The sequence below is a fragment of the Heterodontus francisci genome, chromosome 48 (genome assembly GCF_036365525.1).
Source record: "Heterodontus francisci isolate sHetFra1 chromosome 48, sHetFra1.hap1, whole genome shotgun sequence".
NCBI classification, from domain to species: Eukaryota; Metazoa; Chordata; class Chondrichthyes; order Heterodontiformes; family Heterodontidae; genus Heterodontus; species Heterodontus francisci.
Window position 1 is genome coordinate 16829635 of NC_090418.1, and position 26320 is coordinate 16855954.

The window sequence follows — 26320 nt, forward strand, 5'->3', positions numbered from 1 at the left end:
AGCCTCTTCAGAAGGATATATTTGCACAGCTGATCAAAAGCTTGATCCAATCCTTTGCTTTGAAAGAGCGCCTCAAACAAGGACAAAGAGCGAGAAAGGCCGTCGCTTTTAAGGAGGCAATTGCAGAGCTTAGCGAACAGGCAGCTGAAGGCACGGCCACCGACGCTATAATCGGGGCAGCCAAAGAGTTCAAGATGGGAGGAGCGCAGAGATTCTGCTAGCTTTGAACAGCTGAATGAGCTTACGGCGATACGCAGGTGCGAGGCGGCAAAGGAATTTTAAACAGGCATGGGAATTCGAAAAATCAGCGGTCGTCAGAGCGGTTGACAATGTCGTTGCGCCAACACAGGGTTGCTGGGTGAGCTGCACTAGGTGCCAATTAGGACCTGGGCAGCAGAGATTTCCATGAGCTCGCATTTACGGAGGGTGCAAACCGGAAGGATGTCCGCCGGCGTTTTGGAATAGTCAAGTCCACAGGTAACAGAGGCACGGATGAAGACGTCAGCAGCGGATCAGCTGAGGCAGGGACTTAGTCGCGTGACGTTGCAGAGGTGCAAGTAGGTGTCCTTGCTGATGGACCAGACGTGCGGGTGGCGGACCGGCTAAGGCTCAAGTGGGACACCGAGCTTTCCAATCGTGTGTCTCAGCGTCAGATAGCGGTCGGGAATGGGGATAAAGTCAATGCCTCGGCAACGGAGTTTGTGACGGGGAGCTGCACTGCAAATGGCCATACCTTGCTGAGCCCTCCAAATAGCAATGCATTTTCACGAGCAAATTGCAAGCACTGGACATTGTAATTTCCAGTCTGCATTCCGGCTTAATCTTTTCTCAGGCACACCTTCAGCTTCCCCACTAGTTGTTCTCAAGGTGTGGATGCTGTGCAACTCGGACAGTCCAGGCTGCAGCTTCTAATGTCACTGCTTGTGTTTGCCATTTCTCAGCACACTCTAGTTTGGCACACTTGCCAGATGATCAGTTTATAAACGTTGCAAGGCAGTGAAGCAAGAAACGATGACATGCACATTTGCTCGAGGGCAAGAAGACAATCGTTGTGACGCCTGCATTTGATGAAACCCTCTTGAATTTGTTGAAGCGCCCCTGCTGAATGCAGATTGCAAAGAAATGCTGTGCTCACGCCATTGTCCTGTGCAGTGCAGGCACTGAGGACACGGAACAAGCTGCAACGTCGCTCTGCTGCAGACGTGGATCAGGCTGATGTTGCAATTGGACATTGAAGCTCAATCCTCTTGATGAAGACAAGAAAGGCGCAGCAGCAGCATTTCAGCTCCATGTGCTGAACGCTTGTGTGTCCCAAATTTAACAGCAGCTGGGACAACAAGAATGCCGGTTCCACCGAGATTTGAACTCGGATCGCTGGATTCAAAGTCCAGAGTGCTCACCATTACACCATGGAACCAAGTGGCTGTCCTGTGCCAGGGCTACAGTCTTTTCTCCAACGCCCCTGGCATTCTCAGTCCCTGCAAGCATCCCTGACTGCACTTGAATGCAATATGTCGTCTGACGGAAAGCAGTGCATCCTTTCAATGGAAGATTTCACCAGCTGCACCGAGTGCAAGAGTGGATCACGTGGCAGGCAGCTGGCAGAAGAGTAGCAGTCAGACGGATGGCAATGGAAAGTGATCTGGGCGGAAACTTTTCCTCCTGAATTGGACCTTGTTGTGAAATTGCAAAAGCTGCCCTTTTTGCAAATGGAATCGCGCGGAGTGAGAAAATAAGGTTCCACCGAGATTTGAACTCGGATCGCTGGATTCAGAGCCCAGAGTGCTCACCATTACACCATGGAACCCAGAGGCAACTTTGCCTTTGCAAGTTGTCAATCAGACATAGCTTTCTCTTTTACAAAAGCACAGACGACATCGAACAGAACTGTGGAATGTTTCCTGCGCAGGAAGAGGCCAGACGCAATATCAGCAACCGCTTACATCTGCACAGCAGCCTTGGAGTAAGAAAATATCTGCAAGACACTTTGCAGCACTATCCAACATCATTTGCGGCGAGCCTCTTCAGAAGGATATATTTGCACAGCTGATCAAAAGCTTGATCCAATCCTTTGCTTTGAAAGAGCGCCTCAAACAAGGACAAAGAGCGAGAAAGGCCGTCGCTTTTAAGGAGGCAATTGCAGAGCTTAGGGAACAGGCAGCTGAAGGCACGGCCACCGACGCTATAATCGGGGCAGCCAAAGAGTTCAAGATGGGAGGAGCGCAGAGATTCTGCTAGCTTTGAACAGCTGAATGAGCTTACGGCGATACGCAGGTGCGAGGCGGCAAAGGAATTTTAAACAGGCATGGGAATTCGAAAAATCAGCGGTCGTCAGAGCGGTTGACAATGTCGTTGCGCCAACACAGGGTTGCTGGGTGAGCTGCACTAGGTGCCAATTAGGACCTGGGCAGCAGAGATTTCCATGAGCTCGCATTTACGGAGGGTGCAAACCGGAAGGATGTCCGCCGGCGTTTTGGAATAGTCAAGTCCACAGGTAACAGAGGCACGGATGAAGACGTCAGCAGCGGATCAGCTGAGGCAGGGACTTAGTCGCGTGACGTTGCAGAGGTGCAAGTAGGTGTCCTTGCTGATGGACCAGACGTGCGGGTGGCGGACCGGCTAAGGCTCAAGTGGGACACCGAGCTTTCCAATCGTGTGTCTCAGCGTCAGATAGCGGTCGGGAATGGGGATAAAGTCAATGCCTCGGCAACGGGGTTTGTGACGGGGAGCTGCACTGCAAATGGCCATACCTTGCTGAGCCCTCCAAATAGCAATGCATTTTCACGAGCAAATTGCAAGCACTGGACATTGTAATTTCCAGTCTGCATTCCGGCTTAATCTTTTCTCAGGCACACCTTCAGCTTCCCCACTAGTTGTTCTCAAGGTGTGGATGCTGTGCAACTCGGACAGTCCAGGCTGCAGCTTCTAATGTCACTGCTTGTGTTTGCCATTTCTCAGCACACTCTAGTTTGGCACACTTGCCAGATGATCAGTTTATAAACGTTGCAAGGCAGTGAAGCAAGAAACGATGACATGCACATTTGCTCGAGGGCAAGAAGACAATCGTTGTGACGCCTGCATTTGATGAAACCCTCTTGAATTTGTTGAAGCGCCCCTGCTGAATGCAGATTGCAAAGAAATGCTGTGCTCACGCCATTGTCCTGTGCAGTGCAGGCACTGAGGACACGGAACAAGCTGCAACGTCGCTCTGCTGCAGACGTGGATCAGGCTGATGTTGCAATTGGACATTGAAGCTCAATCCTCTTGATGAAGACAAGAAAGGCGCAGCAGCAGCATTTCAGCTCCATGTGCCGAACGCTTGTGTGTCCCAAATTTAACAGCAGCTGGGACAACAAGAATGCCGGTTCCACCGAGATTTGAACTCGGATCGCTGGATTCAAAGTCCAGAGTGCTCACCATTACACCATGGAACCAAGTGGCTGTCCTGTGCCAGGGCTACAGTCTTTTCTCCAACGCCCCTGGCATTCTCAGTCCCTGCAAGCATCCCTGACTGCACTTGAATGCAATATGTCGTCTGACGGAAAGCAGTGCATCCTTTCAATGGAAGATTTCACCAGCTGCACCGAGTGCAAGAGTGGATCACGTGGCAGGCAGCTGGCAGAAGAGTAGCAGTCAGACGGATGGCAATGGAAAGTGATCTGGGCGGAAACTTTTCCTCCTGAATTGGACCTTGTTGTGAAATTGCAAAAGCTGCCCTTTTTGCAAATGGAATCGCGCGGAGTGAGAAAATAAGGTTCCACCGAGATTTGAACTCGGATCGCTGGATTCAGAGCCCAGAGTGCTCACCATTACACCATGGAACCCAGAGGCAACTTTGCCTTTGCAAGTTGTCAATCAGACATAGCTTTCTCTTTTACAAAAGCACAGACGACATCGAACAGAACTGTGGAATGTTTCCTGCGCAGGAAGAGGCCAGACGCAATATCAGCAACCGCTTACATCTGCACAGCAGCCTTGGAGTAAGAAAATATCTGCAAGACACTTTGCAGCACTATCCGACATCATTTGCGGCGAGCCTCTTCAGAAGGATATATTTGCACAGCTGATCAAAAGCTTGATCCAATCCTTTGCTTTGAAAGAGCGCCTCAAACAAGGACAAAGAGCGAGAAAGGCCGTCGCTTTTAAGGAGGCAATTGCAGAGCTTAGCGAACAGGCAGCTGAAGGCACGGCCACCGACGCTATAATCGGGGCAGCCAAAGAGTTCAAGATGGGAGGAGCGCAGAGATTCTGCTAGCTTTGAACAGCTGAATGAGCTTACGGCGATACGCAGGTGCGAGGCGGCAAAGGAATTTTAAACAGGCATGGGAATTCGAAAAATCAGCGGTCGTCAGAGCGGTTGACAATGTCGTTGCGCCAACACAGGGTTGCTGGGTGAGCTGCACTAGGTGCCAATTAGGACCTGGGCAGCAGAGATTTCCATGAGCTCGCATTTACGGAGGGTGCAAACCGGAAGGATGTCCGCCGGCGTTTTGGAATAGTCAAGTCCACAGGTAACAGAGGCACGGATGAAGACGTCAGCAGCGGATCAGCTGAGGCAGGGACTTAGTCGCGTGACGTTGCAGAGGTGCAAGTAGGTGTCCTTGCTGATGGACCAGACGTGCGGGTGGCGGACCGGCTAAGGCTCAAGTGGGACACCGAGCTTTCCAATCGTGTGTCTCAGCGTCAGATAGCGGTCGGGAATGGGGATAAAGTCAATGCCTCGGCAACGGAGTTTGTGACGGGGAGCTGCACTGCAAATGGCCATACCTTGCTGAGCCCTCCAAATAGCAATGCATTTTCACGAGCAAATTGCAAGCACTGGACATTGTAATTTCCAGTCTGCATTCCGGCTTAATCTTTTCTCAGGCACACCTTCAGCTTCCCCACTAGTTGTTCTCAAGGTGTGGATGCTGTGCAACTCGGACAGTCCAGGCTGCAGCTTCTAATGTCACTGCTTGTGTTTGCCATTTCTCAGCACACTCTAGTTTGGCACACTTGCCAGATGATCAGTTTATAAACGTTGCAAGGCAGTGAAGCAAGAAACGATGACATGCACATTTGCTCGAGGGCAAGAAGACAATCGTTGTGACGCCTGCATTTGATGAAACCCTCTTGAATTTGTTGAAGCGCCCCTGCTGAATGCAGATTGCAAAGAAATGCTGTGCTCACGCCATTGTCCTGTGCAGTGCAGGCACTGAGGACACGGAACAAGCTGCAACGTCGCTCTGCTGCAGACGTGGATCAGGCTGATGTTGCAATTGGACATTGAAGCTCAATCCTCTTGATGAAGACAAGAAAGGCGCAGCAGCAGCATTTCAGCTCCATGTGCCGAACGCTTGTGTGTCCCAAATTTAACAGCAGCTGGGACAACAAGAATGCCGGTTCCACCGAGATTTGAACTCGGATCGCTGGATTCAAAGTCCAGAGTGCTCACCATTACACCATGGAACCAAGTGGCTGTCCTGTGCCAGGGCTACAGTCTTTTCTCCAACTCCCCTGGCATTCTCAGTCCCTGCAAGCATCCCTGACTGCACTTGAATGCAATATGTCGTCTGACGGAAAGCAGTGCATCCTTTCAATGGAAGATTTCACCAGCTGCACCGAGTGCAAGAGTGGATCACGTGGCAGGCAGCTGGCAGAAGAGTAGCAGTCAGACGGATGGCAATGGAAAGTGATCTGGGCGGAAAATTTTCCTCCTGAATTGGACCTTGTTGTGAAATTGCAAAAGCTGCCCTTTTTGCAAATGGAATCGCGCGGAGTGAGAAAATAAGGTTCCACCGAGATTTGAACTCGGATCGCTGGATTCAGAGCCCAGAGTGCTCACCATTACACCATGGAACCCAGAGGCAACTTTGCCTTTGCAAGTTGTCAATCAGACATAGCTTTCTCTTTTACAAAAGCACAGACGACATCGAACAGAACTGTGGAATGTTTCCTGCGCAGGAAGAGGCCAGACGCAATATCAGCAACCGCTTACATCTGCACAGCAGCCTTGGAGTAAGAAAATATCTGCAAGACACTTTGCAGCACTATCCGACATCATTTGCGGCGAGCCTCTTCAGAAGGATATATTTGCACAGCTGATCAAAAGCTTGATCCAATCCTTTGCTTTGAAAGAGCGCCTCAAACAAGGACAAAGAGCGAGAAAGGCCGTCGCTTTTAAGGAGGCAATTGCAGAGCTTAGCGAACAGGCAGCTGAAGGCACGGCCACCGACGCTATAATCGGGGCAGCCAAAGAGTTCAAGATGGGAGGAGCGCAGAGATTCTGCTAGCTTTGAACAGCTGAATGAGCTTACGGCGATACGCAGGTGCGAGGCGGCAAAGGAATTTTAAACAGGCATGGGAATTCGAAAAATCAGCGGTCGTCAGAGCGGTTGACAATGTCGTTGCGCCAACACAGGGTTGCTGGGTGAGCTGCACTAGGTGCCAATTAGGACCTGGGCAGCAGAGATTTCCATGAGCTCGCATTTACGGAGGGTGCAAACCGGAAGGATGTCCGCCGGCGTTTTGGAATAGTCAAGTCCACAGGTAACAGAGGCACGGATGAAGACGTCAGCAGCGGATCAGCTGAGGCAGGGACTTAGTCGCGTGACGTTGCAGAGGTGCAAGTAGGTGTCCTTGCTGATGGACCAGACGTGCGGGTGGCGGACCGGCTAAGGCTCAAGTGGGACACCGAGCTTTCCAATCGTGTGTCTCAGCGTCAGATAGCGGTCGGGAATGGGGATAAAGTCAATGCCTCGGCAACGGGGTTTGTGACGGGGAGCTGCACTGCAAATGGCCATACCTTGCTGAGCCCTCCAAATAGCAATGCATTTTCACGAGCAAATTGCAAGCACTGGACATTGTAATTTCCAGTCTGCATTCCGGCTTAATCTTTTCTCAGGCACACCTTCAGCTTCCCCACTAGTTGTTCTCAAGGTGTGGATGCTGTGCAACTCGGACAGTCCAGGCTGCAGCTTCTAATGTCACTGCTTGTGTTTGCCATTTCTCAGCACACTCTAGTTTGGCACACTTGCCAGATGATCAGTTTATAAACGTTGCAAGGCAGTGAAGCAAGAAACGATGACATGCACATTTGCTCGAGGGCAAGAAGACAATCGTTGTGACGCCTGCATTTGATGAAACCCTCTTGAATTTGTTGAAGCGCCCCTGCTGAATGCAGATTGCAAAGAAATGCTGTGCTCACGCCATTGTCCTGTGCAGTGCAGGCACTGAGGACACGGAACAAGCTGCAACGTCGCTCTGCTGCAGACGTGGATCAGGCTGATGTTGCAATTGGACATTGAAGCTCAATCCTCTTGATGAAGACAAGAAAGGCGCAGCAGCAGCATTTCAGCTCCATGTGCCGAACGCTTGTGTGTCCCAAATTTAACAGCAGCTGGGACAACAAGAATGCCGGTTCCACCGAGATTTGAACTCGGATCGCTGGATTCAAAGTCCAGAGTGCTCACCATTACACCATGGAACCAAGTGGCTGTCCTGTGCCAGGGCTACAGTCTTTTCTCCAACTCCCCTGGCATTCTCAGTCCCTGCAAGCATCCCTGACTGCACTTGAATGCAATATGTCGTCTGACGGAAAGCAGTGCATCCTTTCAATGGAAGATTTCACCAGCTGCACCGAGTGCAAGAGTGGATCACGTGGCAGGCAGCTGGCAGAAGAGTAGCAGTCAGACGGATGGCAATGGAAAGTGATCTGGGCGGAAACTTTTCCTCCTGAATTGGACCTTGTTGTGAAATTGCAAAAGCTGCCCTTTTTGCAAATGGAATCGCGCGGAGTGAGAAAATAAGGTTCCACCGAGATTTGAACTCGGATCGCTGGATTCAGAGCCCAGAGTGCTCACCATTACACCATGGAACCCAGAGGCAACTTTGCCTTTGCAAGTTGTCAATCAGACATAGCTTTCTCTTTTACAAAAGCACAGACGACATCGAACAGAACTGTGGAATGTTTCCTGCGCAGGAAGAGGCCAGACGCAATATCAGCAACCGCTTACATCTGCACAGCAGCCTTGGAGTAAGAAAATATCTGCAAGACACTTTGCAGCACTATCCGACATCATTTGCGGCGAGCCTCTTCAGAAGGATATATTTGCACAGCTGATCAAAAGCTTGATCCAATCCTTTGCTTTGAAAGAGCGCCTCAAACAAGGACAAAGAGCGAGAAAGGCCGTCGCTTTTAAGGAGGCAATTGCAGAGCTTAGCGAACAGGCAGCTGAAGGCACGGCCACCGACGCTATAATCGGGGCAGCCAAAGAGTTCAAGATGGGAGGAGCGCAGAGATTCTGCTAGCTTTGAACAGCTGAATGAGCTTACGGCGATACGCAGGTGCGAGGCGGCAAAGGAATTTTAAACAGGCATGGGAATTCGAAAAATCAGCGGTCGTCAGAGCGGTTGACAATGTCGTTGCGCCAACACAGGGTTGCTGGGTGAGCTGCACTAGGTGCCAATTAGGACCTGGGCAGCAGAGATTTCCATGAGCTCGCATTTACGGAGGGTGCAAACCGGAAGGATGTCCGCCGGCGTTTTGGAATAGTCAAGTCCACAGGTAACAGAGGCACGGATGAAGACGTCAGCAGCGGATCAGCTGAGGCAGGGACTTAGTCGCGTGACGTTGCAGAGGTGCAAGTAGGTGTCCTTGCTGATGGACCAGACGTGCGGGTGGCGGACCGGCTAAGGCTCAAGTGGGACACCGAGCTTTCCAATCGTGTGTCTCAGCGTCAGATAGCGGTCGGGAATGGGGATAAAGTCAATGCCTCGGCAACGGGGTTTGTGACGGGGAGCTGCACTGCAAATGGCCATACCTTGCTGAGCCCTCCAAATAGCAATGCATTTTCACGAGCAAATTGCAAGCACTGGACATTGTAATTTCCAGTCTGCATTCCGGCTTAATCTTTTCTCAGGCACACCTTCAGCTTCCCCACTAGTTGTTCTCAAGGTGTGGATGCTGTGCAACTCGGACAGTCCAGGCTGCAGCTTCTAATGTCACTGCTTGTGTTTGCCATTTCTCAGCACACTCTAGTTTGGCACACTTGCCAGATGATCAGTTTATAAACGTTGCAAGGCAGTGAAGCAAGAAACGATGACATGCACATTTGCTCGAGGGCAAGAAGACAATCGTTGTGACGCCTGCATTTGATGAAACCCTCTTGAATTTGTTGAAGCGCCCCTGCTGAATGCAGATTGCAAAGAAATGCTGTGCTCACGCCATTGTCCTGTGCAGTGCAGGCACTGAGGACACGGAACAAGCTGCAACGTCGCTCTGCTGCAGACGTGGATCAGGCTGATGTTGCAATTGGACATTGAAGCTCAATCCTCTTGATGAAGACAAGAAAGGCGCAGCAGCAGCATTTCAGCTCCATGTGCCGAACGCTTGTGTGTCCCAAATTTAACAGCAGCTGGGACAACAAGAATGCCGGTTCCACCGAGATTTGAACTCGGATCGCTGGATTCAAAGTCCAGAGTGCTCACCATTACACCATGGAACCAAGTGGCTGTCCTGTGCCAGGGCTACAGTCTTTTCTCCAACTCCCCTGGCATTCTCAGTCCCTGCAAGCATCCCTGACTGCACTTGAATGCAATATGTCGTCTGACGGAAAGCAGTGCATCCTTTCAATGGAAGATTTCACCAGCTGCACCGAGTGCAAGAGTGGATCACGTGGCAGGCAGCTGGCAGAAGAGTAGCAGTCAGACGGATGGCAATGGAAAGTGATCTGGGCGGAAACTTTTCCTCCTGAATTGGACCTTGTTGTGAAATTGCAAAAGCTGCCCTTTTTGCAAATGGAATCGCGCGGAGTGAGAAAATAAGGTTCCACCGAGATTTGAACTCGGATCGCTGGATTCAGAGCCCAGAGTGCTCACCATTACACCATGGAACCCAGAGGCAACTTTGCCTTTGCAAGTTGTCAATCAGACATAGCTTTCTCTTTTACAAAAGCACAGACGACATCGAACAGAACTGTGGAATGTTTCCTGCGCAGGAAGAGGCCAGACGCAATATCAGCAACCGCTTACATCTGCACAGCAGCCTTGGAGTAAGAAAATATCTGCAAGACACTTTGCAGCACTATCCGACATCATTTGCGGCGAGCCTCTTCAGAAGGATATATTTGCACAGCTGATCAAAAGCTTGATCCAATCCTTTGCTTTGAAAGAGCGCCTCAAACAAGGACAAAGAGCGAGAAAGGCCGTCGCTTTTAAGGAGGCAATTGCAGAGCTTAGCGAACAGGCAGCTGAAGGCACGGCCACCGACGCTATAATCGGGGCAGCCAAAGAGTTCAAGATGGGAGGAGCGCAGAGATTCTGCTAGCTTTGAACAGCTGAATGAGCTTACGGCGATACGCAGGTGCGAGGCGGCAAAGGAATTTTAAACAGGCATGGGAATTCGAAAAATCAGCGGTCGTCAGAGCGGTTGACAATGTCGTTGCGCCAACACAGGGTTGCTGGGTGAGCTGCACTAGGTGCCAATTAGGACCTGGGCAGCAGAGATTTCCATGAGCTCGCATTTACGGAGGGTGCAAACCGGAAGGATGTCCGCCGGCGTTTTGGAATAGTCAAGTCCACAGGTAACAGAGGCACGGATGAAGACGTCAGCAGCGGATCAGCTGAGGCAGGGACTTAGTCGCGTGACGTTGCAGAGGTGCAAGTAGGTGTCCTTGCTGATGGACCAGACGTGCGGGTGGCGGACCGGCTAAGGCTCAAGTGGGACACCGAGCTTTCCAATCGTGTGTCTCAGCGTCAGATAGCGGTCGGGAATGGGGATAAAGTCAATGCCTCGGCAACGGGGTTTGTGACGGGGAGCTGCACTGCAAATGGCCATACCTTGCTGAGCCCTCCAAATAGCAATGCATTTTCACGAGCAAATTGCAAGCACTGGACATTGTAATTTCCAGTCTGCATTCCGGCTTAATCTTTTCTCAGGCACACCTTCAGCTTCCCCACTAGTTGTTCTCAAGGTGTGGATGCTGTGCAACTCGGACAGTCCAGGCTGCAGCTTCTAATGTCACTGCTTGTGTTTGCCATTTCTCAGCACACTCTAGTTTGGCACACTTGCCAGATGATCAGTTTATAAACGTTGCAAGGCAGTGAAGCAAGAAACGATGACATGCACATTTGCTCGAGGGCAAGAAGACAATCGTTGTGACGCCTGCATTTGATGAAACCCTCTTGAATTTGTTGAAGCGCCCCTGCTGAATGCAGATTGCAAAGAAATGCTGTGCTCACGCCATTGTCCTGTGCAGTGCAGGCACTGAGCACACGGAACAAGCTGCAACGTCGCTCTGCTGCAGACGTGGATCAGGCTGATGTTGCAATTGGACATTGAAGCTCAATCCTCTTGATGAAGACAAGAAAGGCGCAGCAGCAGCATTTCAGCTCCATGTGCCGAACGCTTGTGTGTCCCAAATTTAACAGCAGCTGGGACAACAAGAATGCCGGTTCCACCGAGATTTGAACTCGGATCGCTGGATTCAAAGTCCAGAGTGCTCACCATTACACCATGGAACCAAGTGGCTGTCCTGTGCCAGGGCTACAGTCTTTTCTCCAACTCCCCTGGCATTCTCAGTCCCTGCAAGCATCCCTGACTGCACTTGAATGCAATATGTCGTCTGACGGAAAGCAGTGCATCCTTTCAATGGAAGATTTCACCAGCTGCACCGAGTGCAAGAGTGGATCACGTGGCAGGCAGCTGGCAGAAGAGTAGCAGTCAGACGGATGGCAATGGAAAGTGATCTGGGCGGAAACTTTTCCTCCTGAATTGGACCTTGTTGTGAAATTGCAAAAGCTGCCCTTTTTGCAAATGGAATCGCGCGGAGTGAGAAAATAAGGTTCCACCGAGATTTGAACTCGGATCGCTGGATTCAGAGCCCAGAGTGCTCACCATTACACCATGGAACCCAGAGGCAACTTTGCCTTTGCAAGTTGTCAATCAGACATAGCTTTCTCTTTTACAAAAGCACAGACGACATCGAACAGAACTGTGGAATGTTTCCTGCGCAGGAAGAGGCCAGACGCAATATCAGCAACCGCTTACATCTGCACAGCAGCCTTGGAGTAAGAAAATATCTGCAAGACACTTTGCAGCACTATCCGACATCATTTGCGGCGAGCCTCTTCAGAAGGATATATTTGCACAGCTGATCAAAAGCTTGATCCAATCCTTTGCTTTGAAAGAGCGCCTCAAACAAGGACAAAGAGCGAGAAAGGCCGTCGCTTTTAAGGAGGCAATTGCAGAGCTTAGCGAACAGGCAGCTGAAGGCACGGCCACCGACGCTATAATCGGGGCAGCCAAAGAGTTCAAGATGGGAGGAGCGCAGAGATTCTGCTAGCTTTGAACAGCTGAATGAGCTTACGGCGATACGCAGGTGCGAGGCGGCAAAGGAATTTTAAACAGGCATGGGAATTCGAAAAATCAGCGGTCGTCAGAGCGGTTGACAATGTCGTTGCGCCAACACAGGGTTGCTGGGTGAGCTGCACTAGGTGCCAATTAGGACCTGGGCAGCAGAGATTTCCATGAGCTCGCATTTACGGAGGGTGCAAACCGGAAGGATGTCCGCCGGCGTTTTGGAATAGTCAAGTCCACAGGTAACAGAGGCACGGATGAAGACGTCAGCAGCGGATCAGCTGAGGCAGGGACTTAGTCGCGTGACGTTGCAGAGGTGCAAGTAGGTGTCCTTGCTGATGGACCAGACGTGCGGGTGGCGGACCGGCTAAGGCTCAAGTGGGACACCGAGCTTTCCAATCGTGTGTCTCAGCGTCAGATAGCGGTCGGGAATGGGGATAAAGTCAATGCCTCGGCAACGGGGTTTGTGACGGGGAGCTGCACTGCAAATGGCCATACCTTGCTGAGCCCTCCAAATAGCAATGCATTTTCACGAGCAAATTGCAAGCACTGGACATTGTAATTTCCAGTCTGCATTCCGGCTTAATCTTTTCTCAGGCACACCTTCAGCTTCCCCACTAGTTGTTCTCAAGGTGTGGATGCTGTGCAACTCGGACAGTCCAGGCTGCAGCTTCTAATGTCACTGCTTGTGTTTGCCATTTCTCAGCACACTCTAGTTTGGCACACTTGCCAGATGATCAGTTTATAAACGTTGCAAGGCAGTGAAGCAAGAAACGATGACATGCACATTTGCTCGAGGGCAAGAAGACAATCGTTGTGACGCCTGCATTTGATGAAACCCTCTTGAATTTGTTGAAGCGCCCCTGCTGAATGCAGATTGCAAAGAAATGCTGTGCTCACGCCATTGTCCTGTGCAGTGCAGGCACTGAGGACACGGAACAAGCTGCAACGTCGCTCTGCTGCAGACGTGGATCAGGCTGATGTTGCAATTGGACATTGAAGCTCAATCCTCTTGATGAAGACAAGAAAGGCGCAGCAGCAGCATTTCAGCTCCATGTGCCGAACGCTTGTGTGTCCCAAATTTAACAGCAGCTGGGACAACAAGAATGCCGGTTCCACCGAGATTTGAACTCGGATCGCTGGATTCAAAGTCCAGAGTGCTCACCATTACACCATGGAACCAAGTGGCTGTCCTGTGCCAGGGCTACAGTCTTTTCTCCAACTCCCCTGGCATTCTCAGTCCCTGCAAGCATCCCTGACTGCACTTGAATGCAATATGTCGTCTGACGGAAAGCAGTGCATCCTTTCAATGGAAGATTTCACCAGCTGCACCGAGTGCAAGAGTGGATCACGTGGCAGGCAGCTGGCAGAAGAGTAGCAGTCAGACGGATGGCAATGGAAAGTGATCTGGGCGGAAACTTTTCCTCCTGAATTGGACCTTGTTGTGAAATTGCAAAAGCTGCCCTTTTTGCAAATGGAATCGCGCGGAGTGAGAAAATAAGGTTCCACCGAGATTTGAACTCGGATCGCTGGATTCAGAGCCCAGAGTGCTCACCATTACACCATGGAACCCAGAGGCAACTTTGCCTTTGCAAGTTGTCAATCAGACATAGCTTTCTCTTTTACAAAAGCACAGACGACATCGAACAGAACTGTGGAATGTTTCCTGCGCAGGAAGAGGCCAGACGCAATATCAGCAACCGCTTACATCTGCACAGCAGCCTTGGAGTAAGAAAATATCTGCAAGACACTTTGCAGCACTATCCGACATCATTTGCGGCGAGCCTCTTCAGAAGGATATATTTGCACAGCTGATCAAAAGCTTGATCCAATCCTTTGCTTTGAAAGAGCGCCTCAAACAAGGACAAAGAGCGAGAAAGGCCGTCGCTTTTAAGGAGGCAATTGCAGAGCTTAGCGAACAGGCAGCTGAAGGCACGGCCACCGACGCTATAATCGGGGCAGCCAAAGAGTTCAAGATGGGAGGAGCGCAGAGATTCTGCTAGCTTTGAACAGCTGAATGAGCTTACGGCGATACGCAGGTGCGAGGCGGCAAAGGAATTTTAAACAGGCATGGGAATTCGAAAAATCAGCGGTCGTCAGAGCGGTTGACAATGTCGTTGCGCCAACACAGGGTTGCTGGGTGAGCTGCACTAGGTGCCAATTAGGACCTGGGCAGCAGAGATTTCCATGAGCTCGCATTTACGGAGGGTGCAAACCGGAAGGATGTCCGCCGGCGTTTTGGAATAGTCAAGTCCACAGGTAACAGAGGCACGGATGAAGACGTCAGCAGCGGATCAGCTGAGGCAGGGACTTAGTCGCGTGACGTTGCAGAGGTGCAAGTAGGTGTCCTTGCTGATGGACCAGACGTGCGGGTGGCGGACCGGCTAAGGCTCAAGTGGGACACCGAGCTTTCCAATCGTGTGTCTCAGCGTCAGATAGCGGTCGGGAATGGGGATAAAGTCAATGCCTCGGCAACGGGGTTTGTGACGGGGAGCTGCACTGCAAATGGCCATACCTTGCTGAGCCCTCCAAATAGCAATGCATTTTCACGAGCAAATTGCAAGCACTGGACATTGTAATTTCCAGTCTGCATTCCGGCTTAATCTTTTCTCAGGCACACCTTCAGCTTCCCCACTAGTTGTTCTCAAGGTGTGGATGCTGTGCAACTCGGACAGTCCAGGCTGCAGCTTCTAATGTCACTGCTTGTGTTTGCCATTTCTCAGCACACTCTAGTTTGGCACACTTGCCAGATGATCAGTTTATAAACGTTGCAAGGCAGTGAAGCAAGAAACGATGACATGCACATTTGCTCGAGGGCAAGAAGACAATCGTTGTGACGCCTGCATTTGATGAAACCCTCTTGAATTTGTTGAAGCGCCCCTGCTGAATGCAGATTGCAAAGAAATGCTGTGCTCACGCCATTGTCCTGTGCAGTGCAGGCACTGAGGACACGGAACAAGCTGCAACGTCGCTCTGCTGCAGACGTGGATCAGGCTGATGTTGCAATTGGACATTGAAGCTCAATCCTCTTGATGAAGACAAGAAAGGCGCAGCAGCAGCATTTCAGCTCCATGTGCCGAACGCTTGTGTGTCCCAAATTTAACAGCAGCTGGGACAACAAGAATGCCGGTTCCACCGAGATTTGAACTCGGATCGCTGGATTCAAAGTCCAGAGTGCTCACCATTACACCATGGAACCAAGTGGCTGTCCTGTGCCAGGGCTACAGTCTTTTCTCCAACTCCCCTGGCATTCTCAGTCCCTGCAAGCATCCCTGACTGCACTTGAATGCAATATGTCGTCTGACGGAAAGCAGTGCATCCTTTCAATGGAAGATTTCACCAGCTGCACCGAGTGCAAGAGTGGATCACGTGGCAGGCAGCTGGCAGAAGAGTAGCAGTCAGACGGATGGCAATGGAAAGTGATCTGGGCGGAAACTTTTCCTCCTGAATTGGACCTTGTTGTGAAATTGCAAAAGCTGCCCTTTTTGCAAATGGAATCGCGCGGAGTGAGAAAATAAGGTTCCACCGAGATTTGAACTCGGATCGCTGGATTCAGAGCCCAGAGTGCTCACCATTACACCATGGAACCCAGAGGCAACTTTGCCTTTGCAAGTTGTCAATCAGACATAGCTTTCTCTTTTACAAAAGCACAGACGACATCGAACAGAACTGTGGAATGTTTCCTGCGCAGGAAGAGGCCAGACGCAATATCAGCAACCGCTTACATCTGCACAGCAGCCTTGGAGTAAGAAAATATCTGCAAGACACTTTGCAGCACTATCCGACATCATTTGCGGCGAGCCTCTTCAGAAGGATATATTTGCACAGCTGATCAAAAGCTTGATCCAATCCTTTGCTTTGAAAGAGCGCCTCAAACAAGGACAAAGAGCGAGAAAGGCCGTCGCTTTTAAGGAGGCAATTGCAGAGCTTAGCGAACAGGCAGCTGAAGGCACGGCCACCGACGCTATAATCGGGGCAGCCAAAGAGTTCAAGATGGGAGGAGCGCAGAGATTCTGCTAGCTTTGAACAGCTGAATGAGCTTACGGCGATACGCAGGTGCGAGGCGGCAAAGGAATTTTAAACAGGCATGGGAATTCGAAAAATCAGCGGTCGTCAGAGCGGTTGACAATGTCGTTGCGCCAACACAGGGTTGCTGGGTGAGCTGCACTAGGTGCCAATTAGGACCTGGGCAGCAGAGATTTCCATGAGCTCGCATTTACGGAGGGTGCAAACCGGAAGGATGTCCGCCGGCGTTTTGGAATAGTCAAGTCCACAGGTAACAGAGGCACGGATGAAGACGTCAGCAGCGGATCAGCTGAGGCAGGGACTTAGTCGCGTGACGTTGCAGAGGTGCAAGTAGGTGTCCTTGCTGATGGACCAGACGTGCGGGTGGCGGACCGGCTAAGGCTCAAGTGGGACACCGAGCTTTCCAATCGTGTGTCTCAGCGTCAGATAGCGGTCGGGAATGGGGATAAAGTCAATGCCTCGGCAACGGGGTTTGTGACGGGGAGCTGCACTGCAAATGGCCATACCTTGCTGAGCCCTCCAAATAGCAATGCATTTTCACGAGCAAATTGCAAGCACTGGACATTGTAATTTCCAGTCTGCATTCCGGCTTAATCTTTTCTCAGGCACACCTTCAGCTTCCCCACTAGTTGTTCTCAAGGTGTGGATGCTGTGCAACTCGGACAGTCCAGGCTGCAGCTTCTAATGTCACTGCTTGTGTTTGCCATTTCTCAGCACACTCTAGTTTGGCACACTTGCCAGATGATCAGTTTATAAACGTTGCAAGGCAGTGAAGCAAGAAACGATGACATGCACATTTGCTCGAGGGCAAGAAGACAATCGTTGTGACGCCTGCATTTGATGAAACCCTCTTGAATTTGTTGAAGCGCCCCTGCTGAATGCAGATTGCAAAGAAATGCTGTGCTCACGCCATTGTCCTGTGCAGTGCAGGCACTGAGGACACGGAACAAGCTGCAACGTCGCTCTGCTGCAGACGTGGATCAGGCTGATGTTGCAATTGGACATTGAAGCTCAATCCTCTTGATGAAGACAAGAAAGGCGCAGCAGCAGCATTTCAGCTCCATGTGCCGAACGCTTGTGTGTCCCAAATTTAACAGCAGCTGGGACAACAAGAATGCCGGTTCCACCGAGATTTGAACTCGGATCGCTGGATTCAAAGTCCAGAGTGCTCACCATTACACCATGGAACCAAGTGGCTGTCCTGTGCCAGGGCTACAGTCTTTTCTCCAACTCCCCTGGCATTCTCAGTCCCTGCAAGCATCCCTGACTGCACTTGAATGCAATATGTCGTCTGACGGAAAGCAGTGCATCCTTTCAATGGAAGATTTCACCAGCTGCACCGAGTGCAAGAGTGGATCACGGTGCAGGCAGCTGGCAGAAGAGTAGCAGTCAGACGGATGGCAATGGAAAGTGATCTGGGCGGAAACTTTTCCTCCTGAATTGGACCTTGTTGTGAAATTGCAAAAGCTGCCCTTTTTGCAAATGGAATCGCGCGGAGTGAGAAAATAAGGTGCCACCGAGATTTGAACTCAGATCGCTGGATTCAGAGCCCAGAGTGCTCACCATTACACCATGGAACCCAGAGGCAACTTTGCCTTTGCAAGTTGTCAATCAGACATAGCTTTCTCTTTTACAAAAGCACAGACGACATCGAACAGAACTGTGGAATGTTTCCTGCGCAGGAAGAGGCCAGACGCAATATCAGCAACCGCTTACATCTGCACAGCAGCCTTGGAGTAAGAAAATATCTGCAAGACACTTTGCAGCACTATCCGACATCATTTGCGGCGAGCCTCTTCAGAAGGATATATTTGCACAGCTGATCAAAAGCTTGATCCAATCCTTTGCTTTGAAAGAGCGCCTCAAACAAGGACAAAGAGCGAGAAAGGCCGTCGCTTTTAAGGAGGCAATTGCAGAGCTTAGCGAACAGGCAGCTGAAGGCACGGCCACCGACGCTATAATCGGGGCAGCCAAAGAGTTCAAGATGGGAGGAGCGCAGAGATTCTGCTAGCTTTGAACAGCTGAATGAGCTTACGGCGATACGCAGGTGCGAGGCGGCAAAGGAATTTTAAACAGGCATGGGAATTCGAAAAATCAGCGGTCGTCAGAGCGGTTGACAATGTCGTTGCGCCAACACAGGGTTGCTGGGTGAGCTGCACTAGGTGCCAATTAGGACCTGGGCAGCAGAGATTTCCATGAGCTCGCATTTACGGAGGGTGCAAACCGGAAGGATGTCCGCCGGCGTTTTGGAATAGTCAAGTCCACAGGTAACAGAGGCACGGATGAAGACGTCAGCAGCGGATCAGCTGAGGCAGGGACTTAGTCGCGTGACGTTGCAGAGGTGCAAGTAGGTGTCCTTGCTGATGGACCAGACGTGCGGGTGGCGGACCGGCTAAGGCTCAAGTGGGACACCGAGCTTTCCAATCGTGTGTCTCAGCGTCAGATAGCGGTCGGGAATGGGGATAAAGTCAATGCCTCGGCAACGGGGTTTGTGACGGGGAGCTGCACTGCAAATGGCCATACCTTGCTGAGCCCTCCAAATAGCAATGCATTTTCACGAGCAAATTGCAAGCACTGGACATTGTAATTTCCAGTCTGCATTCCGGCTTAATCTTTTCTCAGGCACACCTTCAGCTTCCCCACTAGTTGTTCTCAAGGTGTGGATGCTGTGCAACTCGGACAGTCCAGGCTGCAGCTTCTAATGTCACTGCTTGTGTTTGCCATTTCTCAGCACACTCTAGTTTGGCACACTTGCCAGATGATCAGTTTATAAACGTTGCAAGGCAGTGAAGCAAGAAACGATGACATGCACATTTGCTCGAGGGCAAGAAGACAATCGTTGTGACGCCTGCATTTGATGAAACCCTCTTGAATTTGTTGAAGCGCCCCTGCTGAATGCAGATTGCAAAGAAATGCTGTGCTCACGCCATTGTCCTGTGCAGTGCAGGCACTGAGGACACGGAACAAGCTGCAACGTCGCTCTGCTGCAGACGTGGATCAGGCTGATGTTGCAATTGGACATTGAAGCTCAATCCTCTTGATGAAGACAAGAAAGGCGCAGCAGCAGCATTTCAGCTCCATGTGCCGAACGCTTGTGTGTCCCAAATTTAACAGCAGCTGGGACAACAAGAATGCCGGTTCCACCGAGATTTGAACTCGGATCGCTGGATTCAAAGTCCAGAGTGCTCACCATTACACCATGGAACCAAGTGGCTGTCCTGTGCCAGGGCTACAGTCTTTTCTCCAACTCCCCTGGCATTCTCAGTCCCTGCAAGCATCCCTGACTGCACTTGAATGCAATATGTCGTCTGACGGAAAGCAGTGCATCCTTTCAATGGAAGATTTCACCAGCTGCACCGAGTGCAAGAGTGGATCACGGTGCAGGCAGCTGGCAGAAGAGTAGCAGTCAGACGGATGGCAATGGAAAGTGATCTGGGCGGAAACTTTTCCTCCTGAATTGGACCTTGTTGTGAAATTGCAAAAGCTGCCCTTTTTGCAAATGGAATCGCGCGGAGTGAGAAAATAAGGTGCCACCGAGATTTGAACTCAGATCGCTGGATTCAGAGCCCAGAGTGCTCACCATTACACCATGGAACCCAGAGGCAACTTTGCCTTTGCAAGTTGTCAATCAGACATAGCTTTCTCTTTTACAAAAGCACAGACGACATCGAACAGAACTGTGGAATGTTTCCTGCGCAGGAAGAGGCCAGACGCAATATCAGCAACCGCTTACATCTGCACAGCAGCCTTGGAGTAAGAAAATATCTGCAAGACACTTTGCAGCACTATCCGACATCATTTGCGGCGAGCCTCTTCAGAAGGATATATTTGCACAGCTGATCAAAAGCTTGATCCAATCCTTTGCTTTGAAAGAGCGCCTCAAACAAGGACAAAGAGCGAGAAAGGCCGTCGCTTTTAAGGAGGCAATTGCAGAGCTTAGCGAACAGGCAGCTGAAGGCACGGCCACCGACGCTATAATCGGGGCAGCCAAAGAGTTCAAGATGGGAGGAGCGCAGAGATTCTGCTAGCTTTGAACAGCTGAATGAGCTTACGGCGATACGCAGGTGCGAGGCGGCAAAGGAATTTTAAACAGGCATGGGAATTCGAAAAATCAGCGGTCGTCAGAGCGGTTGACAATGTCGTTGCGCCAACACAGGGTTGCTGGGTGAGCTGCACTAGGTGCCAATTAGGACCTGGGCAGCAGAGATTTCCATGAGCTCGCATTTACGGAGGGTGCAAACCGGAAGGATGTCCGCCGGCGTTTTGGAATAGTCAAGTCCACAGGTAACAGAGGCACGGATGAAGACGTCAGCAGCGGATCAGCTGAGGCAGGGACTTAGTCGCGTGACGTTGCAGAGGTGCAAGTAGGTGTCCTTGCTGATGGACCAGACGTGCGGGTGGCGGACCGGCTAAGGCTCAAGTGGGACACCGAGCTTTCCAATCGTGTGTCTCAGCGTCAGATAGCGGTCGGGAATGGGGATAAAGTCAATGCCTCGGCAACGGGGTTTGTGACGGGGAGCTGCACTGCAAATGGCCATACCTTGCTGAGCCCTCCAAATAGCAATGCATTTTCACGAGCAAATTGCAAGCACTGGACATTGTAATTTCCAGTCTGCATTCCGGCTTAATCTTTTCTCAGGCACACCTTCAGCTTCCCCACTAGTTGTTCTCAAGGTGTGGATGCTGTGCAACTCGGACAGTCCAGGCTGCAGCTTCTAATGTCACTGCTTGTGTTTGCCATTTCTCAGCACACTCTAGTTTGGCACACTTGCCAGATGATCAGTTTATAAACGTTGCAAGGCAGTGAAGCAAGAAACGATGACATGCACATTTGCTCGAGGGCAAGAAGACAATCGTTGTGACGCCTGCATTTGATGAAACCCTCTTGAATTTGTTGAAGCGCCCCTGCTGAATGCAGATTGCAAAGAAATGCTGTGCTCACGCCATTGTCCTGTGCAGTGCAGGCACTGAGGACACGGAACAAGCTGCAACGTCGCTCTGCTGCAGACGTGGATCAGGCTGATGTTGCAATTGGACATTGAAGCTCAATCCTCTTGATGAAGACAAGAAAGGCGCAGCAGCAGCATTTCAGCTCCATGTGCCGAACGCTTGTGTGTCCCAAATTTAACAGCAGCTGGGACAACAAGAATGCCGGTTCCACCGAGATTTGAACTCGGATCGCTGGATTCAAAGTCCAGAGTGCTCACCATTACACCATGGAACCAAGTGGCTGTCCTGTGCCAGGGCTACAGTCTTTTCTCCAACTCCCCTGGCATTCTCAGTCCCTGCAAGCATCCCTGACTGCACTTGAATGCAATATGTCGTCTGACGGAAAGCAGTGCATCCTTTCAATGGAAGATTTCACCAGCTGCACCGAGTGCAAGAGTGGATCACGTGGCAGGCAGCTGGCAGAAGAGTAGCAGTCAGACGGATGGCAATGGAAAGTGATCTGGGCGGAAACTTTTCCTCCTGAATTGGACCTTGTTGTGAAATTGCAAAAGCTGCCCTTTTTGCAAATGGAATCGCGCGGAGTGAGAAAATAAGGTTCCACCGAGATTTGAACTCGGATCGCTGGATTCAGAGCCCAGAGTGCTCACCATTACACCATGGAACCCAGAGGCAACTTTGCCTTTGCAAGTTGTCAATCAGACATAGCTTTCTCTTTTACAAAAGCACAGACGACATCGAACAGAACTGTGGAATGTTTCCTGCGCAGGAAGAGGCCAGACGCAATATCAGCAACCGCTTACATCTGCACAGCAGCCTTGGAGTAAGAAAATATCTGCAAGACACTTTGCAGCACTATCCGACATCATTTGCGGCGAGCCTCTTCAGAAGGATATATTTGCACAGCTGATCAAAAGCTTGATCCAATCCTTTGCTTTGAAAGAGCGCCTCAAACAAGGACAAAGAGCGAGAAAGGCCGTCGCTTTTAAGGAGGCAATTGCAGAGCTTAGCGAACAGGCAGCTGAAGGCACGGCCACCGACGCTATAATCGGGGCAGCCAAAGAGTTCAAGATGGGAGGAGCGCAGAGATTCTGCTAGCTTTGAACAGCTGAATGAGCTTACGGCGATACGCAGGTGCGAGGCGGCAAAGGAATTTTAAACAGGCATGGGAATTCGAAAAATCAGCGGTCGTCAGAGCGGTTGACAATGTCGTTGCGCCAACACAGGGTTGCTGGGTGAGCTGCACTAGGTGCCAATTAGGACCTGGGCAGCAGAGATTTCCATGAGCTCGCATTTACGGAGGGTGCAAACCGGAAGGATGTCCGCCGGCGTTTTGGAATAGTCAAGTCCACAGGTAACAGAGGCACGGATGAAGACGTCAGCAGCGGATCAGCTGAGGCAGGGACTTAGTCGCGTGACGTTGCAGAGGTGCAAGTAGGTGTCCTTGCTGATGGACCAGACGTGCGGGTGGCGGACCGGCTAAGGCTCAAGTGGGACACCGAGCTTTCCAATCGTGTGTCTCAGCGTCAGATAGCGGTCGGGAATGGGGATAAAGTCAATGCCTCGGCAACGGGGTTTGTGACGGGGAGCTGCACTGCAAATGGCCATACCTTGCTGAGCCCTCCAAATAGCAATGCATTTTCACGAGCAAATTGCAAGCACTGGACATTGTAATTTCCAGTCTGCATTCCGGCTTAATCTTTTCTCAGGCACACCTTCAGCTTCCCCACTAGTTGTTCTCAAGGTGTGGATGCTGTGCAACTCGGACAGTCCAGGCTGCAGCTTCTAATGTCACTGCTTGTGTTTGCCATTTCTCAGCACACTCTAGTTTGGCACACTTGCCAGATGATCAGTTTATAAACGTTGCAAGGCAGTGAAGCAAGAAACGATGACATGCACATTTGCTCGAGGGCAAGAAGACAATCGTTGTGACGCCTGCATTTGATGAAACCCTCTTGAATTTGTTGAAGCGCCCCTGCTGAATGCAGATTGCAAAGAAATGCTGTGCTCACGCCATTGTCCTGTGCAGTGCAGGCACTGAGGACACGGAACAAGCTGCAACGTCGCTCTGCTGCAGACGTGGATCAGGCTGATGTTGCAATTGGACATTGAAGCTCAATCCTCTTGATGAAGACAAGAAAGGCGCAGCAGCAGCATTTCAGCTCCATGTGCCGAACGCTTGTGTGTCCCAAATTTAACAGCAGCTGGGACAACAAGAATGCCGGTTCCACCGAGATTTGAACTCGGATCGCTGGATTCAAAGTCCAGAGTGCTCACCATTACACCATGGAACCAAGTGGCTGTCCTGTGCCAGGGCTACAGTCTTTTCTCCAACTCCCCTGGCATTCTCAGTCCCTGCAAGCATCCCTGACTGCACTTGAATGCAATATGTCGTCTGACGGAAAGCAGTGCATCCTTTCAATGGAAGATTTCACCAGCTGCACCGAGTGCAAGAGTGGATCACGTGGCAGGCAGCTGGCAGAAGAGTAGCAGTCAGACGGATGGCAATGGAAAGTGATCTGGGCGGAAACTTTTCCTCCTGAATTGGACCTTGTTGTGAAATTGCAAAAGCTGCCCTTTTTGCAAATGGAATCGCGCGGAGTGAGAAAATAAGGTTCCACCGAGATTTGAACTCGGATCGCTGGATTCAGAGCCCAGAGTGCTCACCATTACACCATGGAACCCAGAGGCAACTTTGCCTTTGCAAGTTGTCAATCAGACATAGCTTTCTCTTTTACAAAAGCACAGACGACATCGAACAGAACTGTGGAATGTTTCCTGCGCAGGAAGAGGCCAGACGCAATATCAGCAACCGCTTACATCTGCACAGCAGCCTTGGAGTAAGAAAATATCTGCAAGACACTTTGCAGCACTATCCGACATCATTTGCGGCGAGCCTCTTCAGAAGGATATATTTGCACAGCTGATCAAAAGCTTGATCCAATCCTTTGCTTTGAAAGAGCGCCTCAAACAAGGACAAAGAGCGAGAAAGGCCGTCGCTTTTAAGGAGGCAATTGCAGAGCTTAGCGAACAGGCAGCTGAAGGCACGGCCACCGACGCTATAATCGGGGCAGCCAAAGAGTTCAAGATGGGAGGAGCGCAGAGATTCTGCTAGCTTTGAACAGCTGAATGAGCTTACGGCGATACGCAGGTGCGAGGCGGCAAAGGAATTTTAAACAGGCATGGGAATTCGAAAAATCAGCGGTCGTCAGAGCGGTTGACAATGTCGTTGCGCCAACACAGGGTTGCTGGGTGAGCTGCACTAGGTGCCAATTAGGACCTGGGCAGCAGAGATTTCCATGAGCTCGCATTTACGGAGGGTGCAAACCGGAAGGATGTCCGCCGGCGTTTTGGAATAGTCAAGTCCACAGGTAACAGAGGCACGGATGAAGACGTCAGCAGCGGATCAGCTGAGGCAGGGACTTAGTCGCGTGACGTTGCAGAGGTGCAAGTAGGTGTCCTTGCTGATGGACCAGACGTGCGGGTGGCGGACCGGCTAAGGCTCAAGTGGGACACCGAGCTTTCCAATCGTGTGTCTCAGCGTCAGATAGCGGTCGGGAATGGGGATAAAGTCAATGCCTCGGCAACGGGGTTTGTGACGGGGAGCTGCACTGCAAATGGCCATACCTTGCTGAGCCCTCCAAATAGCAATGCATTTTCACGAGCAAATTGCAAGCACTGGACATTGTAATTTCCAGTCTGCATTCCGGCTTAATCTTTTCTCAGGCACACCTTCAGCTTCCCCACTAGTTGTTCTCAAGGTGTGGATGCTGTGCAACTCGGACAGTCCAGGCTGCAGCTTCTAATGTCACTGCTTGTGTTTGCCATTTCTCAGCACACTCTAGTTTGGCACACTTGCCAGATGATCAGTTTATAAACGTTGCAAGGCAGTGAAGCAAGAAACGATGACATGCACATTTGCTCGAGGGCAAGAAGACAATCGTTGTGACGCCTGCATTTGATGAAACCCTCTTGAATTTGTTGAAGCGCCCCTGCTGAATGCAGATTGCAAAGAAATGCTGTGCTCACGCCATTGTCCTGTGCAGTGCAGGCACTGAGGACACGGAACAAGCTGCAACGTCGCTCTGCTGCAGACGTGGATCAGGCTGATGTTGCAATTGGACATTGAAGCTCAATCCTCTTGATGAAGACAAGAAAGGCGCAGCAGCAGCATTTCAGCTCCATGTGCCGAACGCTTGTGTGTCCCAAATTTAACAGCAGCTGGGACAACAAGAATGCCGGTTCCACCGAGATTTGAACTCGGATCGCTGGATTCAAAGTCCAGAGTGCTCACCATTACACCATGGAACCAAGTGGCTGTCCTGTGCCAGGGCTACAGTCTTTTCTCCAACTCCCCTGGCATTCTCAGTCCCTGCAAGCATCCCTGACTGCACTTGAATGCAATATGTCGTCTGACGGAAAGCAGTGCATCCTTTCAATGGAAGATTTCACCAGCTGCACCGAGTGCAAGAGTGGATCACGTGGCAGGCAGCTGGCAGAAGAGTAGCAGTCAGACGGATGGCAATGGAAAGTGATCTGGGCGGAAACTTTTCCTCCTGAATTGGACCTTGTTGTGAAATTGCAAAAGCTGCCCTTTTTGCAAATGGAATCGCGCGGAGTGAGAAAATAAGGTTCCACCGAGATTTGAACTCGGATCGCTGGATTCAGAGCCCAGAGTGCTCACCATTACACCATGGAACCCAGAGGCAACTTTGCCTTTGCAAGTTGTCAATCAGACATAGCTTTCTCTTTTACAAAAGCACAGACGACATCGAACAGAACTGTGGAATGTTTCCTGCGCAGGAAGAGGCCAGACGCAATATCAGCAACCGCTTACATCTGCACAGCAGCCTTGGAGTAAGAAAATATCTGCAAGACACTTTGCAGCACTATCCGACATCATTTGCGGCGAGCCTCTTCAGAAGGATATATTTGCACAGCTGATCAAAAGCTTGATCCAATCCTTTGCTTTGAAAGAGCGCCTCAAACAAGGACAAAGAGCGAGAAAGG

General features: G+C 50.8%; 24 non-coding genes across 24 annotated transcripts; all 24 read right to left on the minus strand.

Moving 5' to 3' along the window:
- Positions 1-1345: 1345 nt before the first annotated feature.
- trnaq-uug (transfer RNA glutamine (anticodon UUG)) lies at positions 1346-1417 on the minus strand. Its single transcript has one exon. It is a non-coding gene; the product is annotated as a tRNA-Gln (tRNA).
- Positions 1418-1735: 318 nt separating this feature from the next.
- Positions 1736-1807, minus strand: trnaq-cug (transfer RNA glutamine (anticodon CUG)). The gene has a single exon. It is a non-coding gene; the product is annotated as a tRNA-Gln (tRNA).
- A 1555-nt stretch (positions 1808-3362) lies between these two features.
- Positions 3363-3434, minus strand: trnaq-uug (transfer RNA glutamine (anticodon UUG)). The gene has a single exon. It is a non-coding gene; the product is annotated as a tRNA-Gln (tRNA).
- Positions 3435-3752: 318 nt separating this feature from the next.
- On the minus strand, positions 3753-3824 carry trnaq-cug (transfer RNA glutamine (anticodon CUG)). The gene has a single exon. It is a non-coding gene; the product is annotated as a tRNA-Gln (tRNA).
- A 1555-nt stretch (positions 3825-5379) lies between these two features.
- On the minus strand, positions 5380-5451 carry trnaq-uug (transfer RNA glutamine (anticodon UUG)). The gene has a single exon. It is a non-coding gene; the product is annotated as a tRNA-Gln (tRNA).
- Positions 5452-5769: 318 nt separating this feature from the next.
- Positions 5770-5841, minus strand: trnaq-cug (transfer RNA glutamine (anticodon CUG)). The gene has a single exon. It is a non-coding gene; the product is annotated as a tRNA-Gln (tRNA).
- A 1555-nt stretch (positions 5842-7396) lies between these two features.
- On the minus strand, positions 7397-7468 carry trnaq-uug (transfer RNA glutamine (anticodon UUG)). Its single transcript has one exon. It is a non-coding gene; the product is annotated as a tRNA-Gln (tRNA).
- A 318-nt stretch (positions 7469-7786) lies between these two features.
- Positions 7787-7858, minus strand: trnaq-cug (transfer RNA glutamine (anticodon CUG)). The gene has a single exon. It is a non-coding gene; the product is annotated as a tRNA-Gln (tRNA).
- Positions 7859-9413: 1555 nt separating this feature from the next.
- Positions 9414-9485, minus strand: trnaq-uug (transfer RNA glutamine (anticodon UUG)). The gene has a single exon. It is a non-coding gene; the product is annotated as a tRNA-Gln (tRNA).
- A 318-nt stretch (positions 9486-9803) lies between these two features.
- Positions 9804-9875, minus strand: trnaq-cug (transfer RNA glutamine (anticodon CUG)). The gene has a single exon. It is a non-coding gene; the product is annotated as a tRNA-Gln (tRNA).
- Positions 9876-11430: 1555 nt separating this feature from the next.
- Positions 11431-11502, minus strand: trnaq-uug (transfer RNA glutamine (anticodon UUG)). Its single transcript has one exon. It is a non-coding gene; the product is annotated as a tRNA-Gln (tRNA).
- Positions 11503-11820: 318 nt separating this feature from the next.
- Positions 11821-11892, minus strand: trnaq-cug (transfer RNA glutamine (anticodon CUG)). The gene has a single exon. It is a non-coding gene; the product is annotated as a tRNA-Gln (tRNA).
- A 1555-nt stretch (positions 11893-13447) lies between these two features.
- Positions 13448-13519, minus strand: trnaq-uug (transfer RNA glutamine (anticodon UUG)). The gene has a single exon. It is a non-coding gene; the product is annotated as a tRNA-Gln (tRNA).
- A 318-nt stretch (positions 13520-13837) lies between these two features.
- Positions 13838-13909, minus strand: trnaq-cug (transfer RNA glutamine (anticodon CUG)). The gene has a single exon. It is a non-coding gene; the product is annotated as a tRNA-Gln (tRNA).
- Positions 13910-15464: 1555 nt separating this feature from the next.
- trnaq-uug (transfer RNA glutamine (anticodon UUG)) lies at positions 15465-15536 on the minus strand. The gene has a single exon. It is a non-coding gene; the product is annotated as a tRNA-Gln (tRNA).
- A 318-nt stretch (positions 15537-15854) lies between these two features.
- Positions 15855-15926, minus strand: trnaq-cug (transfer RNA glutamine (anticodon CUG)). Its single transcript has one exon. It is a non-coding gene; the product is annotated as a tRNA-Gln (tRNA).
- Positions 15927-17481: 1555 nt separating this feature from the next.
- trnaq-uug (transfer RNA glutamine (anticodon UUG)) lies at positions 17482-17553 on the minus strand. The gene has a single exon. It is a non-coding gene; the product is annotated as a tRNA-Gln (tRNA).
- Positions 17554-19498: 1945 nt separating this feature from the next.
- trnaq-uug (transfer RNA glutamine (anticodon UUG)) lies at positions 19499-19570 on the minus strand. Its single transcript has one exon. It is a non-coding gene; the product is annotated as a tRNA-Gln (tRNA).
- Positions 19571-21515: 1945 nt separating this feature from the next.
- On the minus strand, positions 21516-21587 carry trnaq-uug (transfer RNA glutamine (anticodon UUG)). Its single transcript has one exon. It is a non-coding gene; the product is annotated as a tRNA-Gln (tRNA).
- Positions 21588-21905: 318 nt separating this feature from the next.
- On the minus strand, positions 21906-21977 carry trnaq-cug (transfer RNA glutamine (anticodon CUG)). Its single transcript has one exon. It is a non-coding gene; the product is annotated as a tRNA-Gln (tRNA).
- Positions 21978-23532: 1555 nt separating this feature from the next.
- trnaq-uug (transfer RNA glutamine (anticodon UUG)) lies at positions 23533-23604 on the minus strand. The gene has a single exon. It is a non-coding gene; the product is annotated as a tRNA-Gln (tRNA).
- A 318-nt stretch (positions 23605-23922) lies between these two features.
- Positions 23923-23994, minus strand: trnaq-cug (transfer RNA glutamine (anticodon CUG)). The gene has a single exon. It is a non-coding gene; the product is annotated as a tRNA-Gln (tRNA).
- Positions 23995-25549: 1555 nt separating this feature from the next.
- On the minus strand, positions 25550-25621 carry trnaq-uug (transfer RNA glutamine (anticodon UUG)). Its single transcript has one exon. It is a non-coding gene; the product is annotated as a tRNA-Gln (tRNA).
- A 318-nt stretch (positions 25622-25939) lies between these two features.
- trnaq-cug (transfer RNA glutamine (anticodon CUG)) lies at positions 25940-26011 on the minus strand. The gene has a single exon. It is a non-coding gene; the product is annotated as a tRNA-Gln (tRNA).
- Between the last annotated feature and the right edge of the window lie 309 nt (positions 26012-26320).